This window comes from Mesoplodon mirus (genome assembly GCF_964341445.2).
Source record: "Mesoplodon mirus genome assembly, chromosome: 5".
NCBI lineage: Eukaryota > Metazoa > Chordata > Mammalia > Artiodactyla > Ziphiidae > Mesoplodon > Mesoplodon mirus.
Window position 1 is genome coordinate 148,649,658 of NC_138980.1, and position 12,541 is coordinate 148,662,198.

Below are 12,541 nucleotides of genomic sequence, written 5' to 3' on the forward strand. Positions count from 1 at the left end.
GGGGAAATATTTTAATAGGACATCTAGAAACCAGGGGATATATTTTTTTAAATCTTTATAGAACATTTTGAGGTTTTATTGTGCGAAGATTGTTTGGCCACGTACCTGGTAATGTAATCAACTACAATATATAAACCTGTGATTGTAAACAATAGAAGAATGAAGAATAAAGACATGAGAAAGAGAAACATGCAATGCTGATACTTTAAGAAGTGTAATAGAATTATTTCCTTCGCCGACGCTATCCATCCCTCGGGTATCCCTGGACTCGCTGGAGCTGGACTCCGGCACATAAACATAAATGAACATCAAGACTGAGGTGATAGAAATTAAAGCAAGAGTGAACTTTCCAGTGGGCCAACAGGATTGTTGCACAAGTTTGTGATGTGGTCTTGTGTCCCCTTTGAACAATGGGACGAAGATGTGAAAAGTCACAGAATGTAATGGAAGTCCTGATGGTGACAGAGTAAGTGGAGGGGTGCCTGTGCTGGCCCAAGAGAAAGTGCCTGTAAATAGTGTAAACACTATGCGAGCGTATCTTTACAAAGGTTTATCGAAGTGGCACAGATGTATCCTAAGCTTTAAGGTGGTATGGACACACTGGGAGGAGACTCGCTTTTGGAGAAATAGCAGCACACGGTTGTAGGTACATGGAAAGGAAAGGGGCCCACTCTACAAAGCGACACCCTCCAGTGTCAGGGTCTTCATATTCCATAGGACTGAAGTCCTTAAAAGAATCCTTTTCTGGGCTTCCCTGGTGGCGCAGTGGTTGAGAGTCCACCTGCCGATGCAGGGAACACGGGTTCGTGCCCCGGTCCGGGAAGATCCCACATGCCGCGGAGCGGCTGGGCCCATAAGCCATGGCCGATGGGCCTGTGCGTCTGGAGCCTGTGCTCCGCAACGGGAGAGGCCACAGCAGTGAGAGGCCTGTGTACTGCAAAAAAAAAAAAAAAAAAAAGAATCCTTTTCTGAGGTCATGGTCTTATGAGGTTCTAATGAAGTAATACAGTTTTCACTCTTTTAATTGTAGTTTAAGAGGTAGTTTATAAATTGGCTATATGGTATTATGAAACCAAGAAAGAGTTCCTTGAAAGGCTTGTCAGTTGAAAGGGGAAATGTTGCACTTTTTATTTCCTTTAAGTACTTTTGAAGGTTGAAGGTTGCACTTTTTATTCCCTTTAAGTACTTTAGTAGGGTACGCGTTTGATTTTCCTCATGTCTTATTTATCTAGAAGCATATTAGAAAAAGAAGAGGTTTAAAAAAAAAAAAAGCTTGCATCCTTAGGATGCCTTGATAAACTGCACAGGGGTGGGGAAAGGCCTTTTCTTACCTACCTCTAGTGGGGTTATCAGAATCAGATACGGTTTAAAACTCCAGGCCTGAGAAGTCTTCTTTGGAGTTTCTGCTCATTTGCAGTAGCAATCTCAGTTCTCCTATCCCTAAAGCTGAAACTGGACCAAGGGCAAAATCTATAAGGTTAGCACTAGATGAAAGTTACTATGCGTATACCAAAGGGTATTTCAAAATAAATACAAAACCAAGAAGGCAAAATTACCATTTAAAAAAAAAGTCATAAGCTTCATTTCTGTCAAGACACTTAAGTCTACTGATGACAGTCACTCTGTTGTACATTGTTATTCCAGTTCTTTAGTAATTCTGTTCAAACTGTGATTTTTTTATTGTTTTGGTGCAATATTTTATTACCATTTAACCTCAGGATATTCAGACCAACAATTTTGTGTTGCTGCTTAAAGTCTGAGCAGTGTTTTTACTGTCCCCCTCTCTTCTCCCAGTCACGGTCACCTGTTCACTTGTTTTTACTTCAATCTATTGGTTTTGTGAGCTGACAGCATTTCTGGACACTAAGTAGAAGGATGGTAGGGATTCCCATGGTAGAGATTTTGGACCAGCCCAGTACTTTGGTTTTCTCTATGTCCTAAGTGTTTGATCTAGAAACCCTGGTACTTCCCATGCAGAATACTGTACTTCATTCAACTGAATGATTAGCTTTTCTTTCAATCAGTATATTCAGTTAGGAATAAAAAAGTTCTAAGGTTAAATTAAATTTTGTATGTAAAAATTAATTGGACATTTGATCAGGGATTTTTATACAAACATTAGGTAAATGTATGCTTTTCACCCTTCTGAATATACCTCTCTTCTTTGTAATCATGTAAACATCTGAAGCTGTTCTTTCATTGTAAGCCACTGTTGAAAATCACAGTGCAAACTGTTTTACCAATAATTGTGGTACTGAAATTGTCACATATTTTTATTCCCTGCTTTGGTTTTTTGGTGATCTTTAATTTTGCTTCGCTTTTGTGTGTTTGTAGCTATATGCTGTCTAAACTGTTTTATTTTTACTTTAAAAAAAGATCATCTTCAGCTATTTCTTGACCTCTGAGTCATAGTTTATACGTTTTGTCAAGACGTTGTCTATCTACATGATGCCAAAACAAAGTGAAATAAAGAAAACAAAATGGCATGGAGGAAGAGAAAGTTTAATTGTCTGGTAGTATGTAGAAAAGTAACTGCTTACTGGAATCTTTCACTAGGATTGTTTTGTCACCTTTTTAAAAGAAATCATGAAGTGCACCCACCAAATTAAAACAAAGATGATTTTGTAGCACTTAAGAGAATAGCTAAAATGTATGATTTGCCTTATTGAATTGATATTGGTATATCTGACCTTAAGAAGTAGATTAAACTGTATATCTTTTTGTAATCAAGAAATTATTTGATGAATGTTGAAGACTCTACATTAGAACAGAGAATACTTGGGAATGAAGATAAAATTTTAGCTGCTATTTGCTTGTTTATTCTCCTCTTGTTTAGTATGCAAAGAAACCGTGGCCTTAAAATTTTCTTTTTGATGCAAAAATTTTGAAATTGAGAATGTGCATCTTTTGGCACACAGAATCCTTCCATGAGCAGAACTTTACTTTCATGTTTTTGTTTTGCACGATAAGAAACTCAGTAGGCAGGGGTTATGTTTTCGATAAGTTAACTATGAAAAGCTTTTTATTTTTATTATAAAAATGTAACAATTTAACCCACAGGGAAAAAAATAAAGATTGTATTTTGTACTCTGGTCTGAACACCATGGGTTCCTTTTGTTAATAAAATGATTACACTGAAAAAAAAACTTGGAATTTAATGGAATAACAAAGACAGATTTTTGCCTGAAATTCAGGAATGGCTCCCAGAATGAAACAGCCACAAAGTGCTTCCCAAAGATAGACACTGTCAGAAACCAAAAAACACCGAATTTACCACCAGCACCAGAGCTGCTCTTTTCAGGTTCATGAATCCCCTGGGAAATATTAAAAGACTGTGGTCATTCCAAATATTTGCGGGAATGTGTGCATCCCGTTATCCTCACGCATTATTGTTGGAGGGTCAATGTCACATGCATCCTGAAGGATAATATGGCAATACTCAATAAACTTAGGTGTATGCATTTTAATGACATAATTCTGCTTATGGATATATATCCTAGAGAAGTTCTCTCATGAGGGTTCTATCATATGTGATGAAGGTGGGTAACTGGCAGTGTCTTGTCCACTGTGGGACAGCAGATAGGCAAAATGTGTCAGGGGTTCACCAGAGGTTAACATGGCAGCATTGGAAGCAATAGATAAAATGTACAGATAACAATCTTAGAAACATGCAAATGAATGAAAAATAATAAACTAAGTTATTAGTTTATAATAAACTGATAACCTTACATGAATTGAAGACATACGTACACAAAAGTATGTCACATATGACATGTCTGTTACAAAAACACACATAGTAAATAGCTCCTAATGGCAAGAATTGCAATAGAAGTAGGGAGAGCAGAGAGCAAGAGAGGTGCTAATAAGAGAATGAACACGATTACATAAAGGACAGGAGTTCTGCAAATAACAAAAAAAAAAGGAAAAAAGAAAAAGAAAGGAAAAAATCTTGAAAATATGGCATTACCTCAATGCATTTGTGAATTAGGTATGAAAAGCACAGTATATATGACGTCTCCCTTTGATTCAGATCTTTTAGTGAAGAAAAAACATAAGAATATTGCAATTCTAAGTAGGCATGGGACTCTCCTTTTCCCACCCCAACCTGATCACTCCTTTACTTGTTTCCCTTCCTGATATGCCTGCATGAAGACCTGGAACCTCGATCCAGCTAATGTCCAAATTAGCTTTGTGTCCTGGCAGGAATCTATCCTCTCAGAGTCTCAACTCTGAAACCAGGCAATCCTCTCTAATATGCTAAATTACTAGACATTTGTCAGCCTTGCCTGACGAGTAGAGATTTTTTTTCCCCAGTGAATGGAAAAGACAAGAACTGAACCTCTCTCCCCAGGGACCTGCGTATCCTCCCATCCCCCTCCTTTAACTCCATCACCAAAACCGCTCGGAATTTCCAAACCCCTCCCAGCAAGATGCAGTTTTCTCCTTAATCTCACGAGGCTCCGAGGCAATTTGCAAGGCACATAAGTGTCTATCCCCACTTATCTGGACGGGGGTTTCCGATCTCCTGAACTAGGCAGACCCTATAAAAGGCACACTCAGCATGGGGCTGAATCATTCGCCCCTCTGCTTAGACCCGCTACGCGTCTGGCCTGGAAGGAGGCTGAAGCCATGGAACCGCACGCATACTACACCTGGGAAGAGCCGTCCTGGAGGAGGGCGCATCCAGAGCCCCACATGCCACCGGGCCTCAACCGAGAACAGGCCTGGGCCTGGGCCCTGGATAACTTCCCTGCGCTGAGCCGCCCCTCCTGCCAAAGCCCCCAGTTCTGCGAGGACGCGCACTACTGTGCATGTGGGCTGCCGCGGCGCGCTTGCCCCGGACACGCACACCGTCCCCAGGCGGAGAGCGGCCACAAACGCTGGCGAGACCCACAAGCCCAGGAGCCAACGGCTAACCCGGGGTGGAGCGACAGTCCCGTCAAGAAGAGGCTGAAGCCACACACCGCAGGGCACAATCGGGCCTGAACAGCCAGGAGATGCCCGCAGCAGCGGAGGCCGACAGACACGCGGCCAGATGGCCTCCAAGAGCCCAGGACGATCCCCATCCCCTACCCCGAAGCTGCGGAAACCCTGTGGAGGCTTGAAACCCTGTGGAACTCGGCAAGGAAAGGGGTCGCAGCCTTCTGTCCGGCCCGCGGCGCCCCTCCAGCCCATGGCCTGGCCTGGAGCCTGAGTCACCCCAGTGGAGGCCTCCTCCTGCCTGGCTGGACTTCTCCCCTGGGCCCCGCCTTGCTCTGGGATGAGCCTGGAGGATTCTGTGGGCCAGACCAGTCCTTATTTGTCCCTCTTTCCTGGATTACTGACAGCTCTCTCAATTAGAAATCCCTCTTCAGGGAATCCATACTATCTTAAGGAGCTTTCTCGTACTCAGAGTCTTCATGCTTCTTATGTATTCCAATTGTGCACAATGATTAAAGCCTGTTTCCTTATTTTCTGCCTGTGGAATTGATTTGGGTGTGTAGAGTCAGGACTGGAAGTGGTACAGGTGGGCCTGTGCCTGAAAGGAGAGCCGATGCAAAGTGAAACCATGACATAACTCTGACTACCTTAGTGACCTATATTAAACTTTTTCACTTTATCCAATGTTGGTAAAGTAGTAACTCCACAACACAGCTTTTGGGAATGAATCTGAAAGGATCTTTGGAAAGGCAATACTGTATGCAGATACACATCAAGCATTTCAATATGTATACTCTTTGGCCCAGAATTCCACTTCTTACAAGCAAGGAATGATACTTTAAAAAATAAATGTGCTTTCAGTAAAGGATTGGAAAAAAATAAATTATGCTATATCTGCAGGAAATCCTCTCCCATTTTAACAACTGCTCCCCACTTCCCCATCCATATGTCTGCAGGAGTAGGCAAGTTAAGGCTTAACCTTTCTGCTAACTGGCTATTGGTTGATGGTCTAGGTCTTGGCATCTTACCCAAGCCAAGTCAGAAGTCCCTACCATGGAATGTGCAACCAGGACTTAGAATTTGATCTGAACATGTACTCCAGGTGCCAATTTCCCTCCCAATTTCTTGTTATCTTTCTCAAGTCTACGTGTAAAGGGATTTTCTCATGTCTCTTCCTGGATCATTCACACAGCCATTACATCACAGTCCTCACTGTGGTCCACTCCACTATTCCCAGCTCCTGTATAAGAAAACTTTGCATCACTGCTTCTCTCCCCCTGGACGCCAGGACACGGTCACCCTAACAGCACACTGCTGGCTGGCTGTGCACTGGTACCAAAAAAGGGTTGCTCTGTTTCAGGATGTATTTCCTCTACTGCCCATTCTTTAACCCCACCAGGTATCATCACACAAGCTTGAACAGCTGTATCGATTTTTACAGAAGGATGGAGGTAACTGAAGGAAATTACACATCAAGAGAGAGAAAATTAAACTAAATATTGATTTTCTTTTTAAAGTTATCATTACTGAAAGTGCCCTATGACTCACTATAGAAAATGAACCTCTTTAGAATTCCACTTACAGGGCACAATTACGGTTCAAAATAGAATCAGAATATTTACTGACCTCGCACACCAAAAAGTGCCAACCAGGTTTCCCAGACTCTCCAGATCATACTGCTCCTTTAAATCACGTGGGCCCACAGCTATCACCTACTTGTGTTACTAGGGCTGAAAGACATAACTGGTTTCTCCTTCAGGAGCCTACATTTTGTTTCACTTCTTTCTCAAAAGCACAAAGATTATCAATATACAGGCAGTCAATAGGCAAGGCATCCTCACCCCCAAACTGGAATCCTAACCCCCAAGAAAAGGAACCCACTTTTGAACCATATACTTAGGATCCCTGGGAATATTTTCCCCACACTAAGACTGTCCCTGACTCTCTCACCAGAAGGCAATCCCTGCCTATACATGTCCTTGTTAACTCTTCTCACAGATCTATCTATATTCTTTCATGACACCCTTTTCCCTAACAATAGACCAAAACTTATTTTTGGTATAGGTGGGAAAAGAAATGGACTTATTTTATTCTAATGTCCATCTATACATTATTTCACATCTACTTCAATGATTATTTGTGGAATCTATACAATACTCTTTCTGCCTTTCCTTCTTGAAATCACCTTGTTCCTGTCTTGAGAAAATAGCTACCTGGTAGATATCTTGCTATTTCACGTGCCCAGTATTGAAGGGTTAGTTTGCTTCACGCTGGCTTACAGGGTCAGTGGAACTTTCCCATTCTTGATGCTCAGAAAAGTCATCTATGAATGAAACTTTAAAAAACAGGTAGGACATAGTACTTGACATACCATTTTCTGCAAAAATTGAAAGGGAAAAAATAAAAGAGAATGGGAACTCTTACAGATTGAAAGAGATATCAAGACATCCCAACTACATGTAATAATGGGTAGACACTGTCTGAAATCAGGTGATCCCCACTTCATTGGTGACTGATATTGACCATCCACAGTCTGACCACATTGCTGGTTCTCACTGTAGTGGCTTCTTGCTATGCATCTATGACACAGGCTAGCTGTCCCTAACCTCTCTGGGGGAAATTACACGGGGGTTCAAACAACTCTCTGGGAAGGTTCTACACCACCAGAGCTAAATAGCTCCATGTCTTCAAAGGAATAGTGTTGTTGTCCTTCCCTTAAACCTGGCCAGCAGAGCTTTCTGTCTTTATTAGATTCTCCCAAGTCAGCTGCAAAAATTCCATGTTGCTCCAATAAACCCCTTCAGTTTACCACTGCCTGACTAGAGCTTCCAACCCTCTACTTCTTCTGTTGTCCACACTTTCATCCACTTTCTTTATTTCCTTACTTCTCATTTTTTTTCACTTTGATTGTCTTCCTTCTTTTCTCTGTTTCCTTTCCTCATATTTATCCTACCATTGTCTTTTTTCCTCACCTCATGCAAAAAGACTGGCTTTGGTAGGAGTCATCTCAAACATTAGCGTTTTCCTTCCGGGCAGAGAATCAGCTACCATAGGGAACAAGATCTGGCTGTGTCTTCATGGTCTCTTGCCTGTGACTTTGCTCTCCTCTTAAAATTCAGCTCTGCCAAAGCAGGAGCCAGTTCTACAGCTCTGTATGTGCAGAAACCATCACAGCACCTTGCTCCTGGCAGGTTGTCAAAACATGCTTGTTAAAAACTCTTTGAATTAAACTAACTTTGTTACATTGAAGATAAATGACTGATAGAGGAAATCTGTGCTTGGATGCACTGACATGTTTGCCAACAGAAAGTCTGAAACATCTGAGGAAGGATGTAAAGGGATGAAATTTCACTATAGATCTGACACAGAAGGAAAAAAGCAATCCACTCAGATTAAACACACACAAAAGGACAACATTTTGAGTTTGCTATTCATTGATGTTATGTTTAATATCCAGGATCATATCACTAAGAATGACAATGAAAATAATAATAATTGTAAATGAATAACATGTTTTCTGCCAGAGATATCTAATTACTTGACTTTGTTATTCAATTTAATCATACAAGCTACTTTGTAAAATGTTAACGTTTAGCTATCATCCAGGTAAAAATATGAGGACAAGAGAGGTTAGGTAACTAGCTGAGTCATACAGAAATAATAGAACTTGTACCCAAACAGTCTGCATCTAGGTCCCTAGACCTGACCCCTCCCCTCCTACATGTTGGCTGAAATTCTGAAACTATTTTAACTTATAAATTGACAAACAGAAGACCAGGATGGGAGTCTGACTTCTGTCACTGACCAGCAGCGTGATTTCATGCAAAGATGACCAACGTTTCATTCTGATCATCTGGGTAAAATCTGATGGTACTTTTCAAGCAGAAGTGCCCTGAGAATCAATGAACTTACAGTTACCTAAAAGTGTCAGCCACACAAGATACTTTTCATAAAGGAGTAACCTTCCAAAACAGCTTGTCTTGACAGAGCCCTGTACCTGTTGTTCCTTTAAAAACAAACAACACAAAAACGTTAATTCTCTCAATCTACAAAATCAACTTAAATAACTTCATCAAAGATGACTGGATTTTCCCTTAATCTCCTCAGGTCCTGCCTTCTGAACCAATTAGAAACCTGAGAAAAACGACACCACCCATCCTAATATCCTGTGGTTGGACAGCTAAAAAGTTGGACGAGAAGGTATAAATTCTCAAGGAAGGGATCCCTGAAAACTTCTCCTCCTCTCAGGGGCTGAAGCGATGGAGCCGAACTTTCCCCGCTGCGTGCACGAGGCCTGGGATTCCGCAGAGGAGTCCCAGGAACCAGAGATGCTGCAAATCTTGAGCTTAGCGGACCCTGAGGAATGGCAGCTCCCTTTCTATCCTACGCTGGGCCAGCTCTCTGGGGACGACGAGGACTTCAATGGGGAACAACTTTCTACCGCCTGCGGGTGTCTGCACCCACACTGCCCGAAACACGCACCCCGAGCGCAGAGCACCTGCAGGCTGGGCGCTGGGCCGCCCGCCCCGGACACGACGCCCGCGACCCGCCAGGAGCCACAATCGCCCTCAGGAGCTGGGGCCGCCGCCCACACGCAAAGCTTCCCTGGGCGGGTCTTGCGGCATCGGGGACCCAACACCTGGAACCCGAGACCTCTGACCGCGGGGACCCTTCCGGAGCATCGCCCTCCTCCTGGCCTGGAGAGACACCACCGGACGTCCCAAAGCTGCTGGCCGCGGACCTACACGCAGTGGTCGGGAAGACCCTGGGCTGCCTCTCCCGCTGCCTTTGGACCCAGGAGCCCTCATCTCCGCTGAGACCCTTCATTGGATGATCCCTTGCGACAGATGTTATTACAATAACACCTCTCCGTTTAGCAATCATGGAAGAATTCGTCTTCAGAGACATCTGTGAATTTTTCTTTCGCTTACTTAATAAGTTATACCAAATGCCAACGCCTTTCTCTCTCTTACTTTGGCTTTTGGGGAAGGACCCGACGCAGGGGCGGGGTGGCCGGTGCCAGTTCTCACCAGGGACCCTCAGTCCCCTGATTTGCTGGGCGGGGGGAGGCCGGTGGGGTCTCTTGGGCACACCGGGCGGCCAGGGATCCAGCATAGGCGTTGGCAAACTGGGTCACACGTGCTGGGCTCCGAGACATCCAGCAAAGAGCGGCCAGCAGCCCTGGGAACTGCACTTCGCCCGACGAACGCTCCTGCGCCCTCGCCCTGGCCCTGGCCCTTCCAGTCCATCTGTGGGGCCGGCCAGTCACCTTCACATTGCTCCACGGTCCCCAGCGCCTGTCGCCACTCCAAACGCATCTAGAAGCATTGGCCTCGGGGAGCGCAGAGCTTCTGTCTCCCTCAGGCACTCTCCTGGGCGTGTCGCTTCTTCCTGCTCGCCCCAAACCCGACTTCCAGCCCCCACCTCAGAGCTGACCTGCAGCCAGAGCGCTGGGGCCCCGGACAAGAGAAAACCAGGGATTGTCTTTTGCGGTGGGGCGTCTGCGGCCAGATCCTGCAGTGGTTAGGCTCGCGTCACTTCCTAACTCCAACCTGGCGACTTCCCAAGGCGCCTGACTTCTTCTCATTACCATTCGCAGTTGAACTAGAGTGTCCACCCAATCCGGGGTTGGAAACGGGGCCTGAGAGGACAATGGCAGGCAAAGTGTAAGTGCTTCATAAATGTTAATACAATTATACTGAGAATTTCTCAACTGCTGTGATTTCTCTGGGGGCAAAAGCCTTCACTGGGATTAATCTCACAGGAGTCTGAATGTGGGGACTCCCGGCCTCGGGAGCGGTTTCCTGGAAACCCTTCACCTCATCGCTCTGGTTTCTGGCATCCCACCCAACCTCACCCTTTCTCTCCTTTCCCTGCCAGGATTCCATGGGCGACCTGTGCAGCCTGGATGCTGTGGCTCAACCAGTATGTAACCCTTGCCGGTCCCCAGGGAATGCAAAAAATATTCTTTTCACCCATCTATTAGACCACAGGGTGATATTTTACTTTTTCAGATTCCAACAGAACTTTTCCATTGAGACCTGAGCATGGGAAATATACAGCTCATAACAAGAGGATGCGATGACGTGGGTGTGTGTTGTAGACACTGCTATGTCTTTATTAATGTACTTTAATTTCCTACTTTGTCTTTTATTTCTTAAAGAGTGTATATGAGAAATGAAATCAGTGAGAACTTGAAATAAAGAAATCACTTTTAAATTTCATCCTCAGTTTTTCAGTAGTCATTTCAAATACTTAATCTCTTAGGCAAATAAATGAAACGGCCCTTGAATTCATGGAAAGACACAATTGTCTATAAACCCACTTGTCAGGAATCACGTGCAGTATTTGGAGTACAGTTCTACAATTCCTTTAGCAATTCTAAAATCTAAAATTTTATGCAACCTACACTTTGGTGTGTAAATTTTGGTACAAAACTCATTTGACAGCAAAATATGGCATAGACTGATGTGAGGCCATAGTGTACTCTATCCACAGTAGCATGAGTATTCATAGGAATGACTGATTACTGGGACTGTCCTAGACCATGCAGACAGGTACACTCTATCAGGCAAGCTCTTATTGTCACTTTATAATTCCCTACATTTTAAATTATAACACACATCTAGACCCCAGTATTTTAATAAATATATTAGAGTATCTTTAATATTAAATAATGTATTAGCAATACCTAAAAGTACAATTTTAGGTTGTTTTTGGTTGTAAAACTGACTAGTAGTGCTGAATACTGTAGAAGTGCCCTTTGCTGGTAGAAAGCTGGAGTCATTGCAGTATTTGATCATCCATAACATTGTTAAAGAAAATTCTGTTCTGGAATAGATTGCTTCTGCCATTATCCGTAACTATTTCTAGTAATGGGCTTTGCGTGCTCCATTTTTTCTTTTCTTTTTACTTAAAAAAACTTTTTTAAATTGACTTGAATTAGCCACCTCTACCTCTGCCCCTTGTACTTTCCAACAGCTAAAGCAATGACTCACAGTGTAAAGAGAATATTTTTAAGCTGTTAGGTTTTATTATCAAAAAGATTGTTTTTTAAAAAGAAATGTTTTTGTGTAACTTTTAAGTAAGGGAAAGGAATTTTCACAAACGTACACAATGTCAAAATTTCTTACATGATTGCTAATTCATGCAATTCAATATGGGGCATGTGAACAGCAAGGTAACTATATGTAGCTATTTCCTCAAGTCTAGAAATGGATAATTTCAAGAAGGGAAGGCAGGCAGGGGACACAAAAGCAAAAATAAACTAATGGGACTACATCAAATTAAAAAGTTTCTGCACAGCAAAAGAAACTATCATCAAATTGAGAAGGCAACCTACTGAATGAGGGAAAATATATCTAATCACATATTTGATAAGGGTTAATATCCAAAATATACAGAGAACTTTTACATTCTCTTAAGATTTTAACTCAAGTTATACAACTCAATTTATATGATTTAAACTCCAAAAAAAGCAAACAACCTCATTGAAAAATGGGCAGAGGACCTCAACAGACATTTTCCCAAAGAAGACACACAGATGGCCAACAGACCCATGAAAGATGCTCAGCATCACTAATTATCAGGGACATGCACATCAAAACCACAATGAGATATC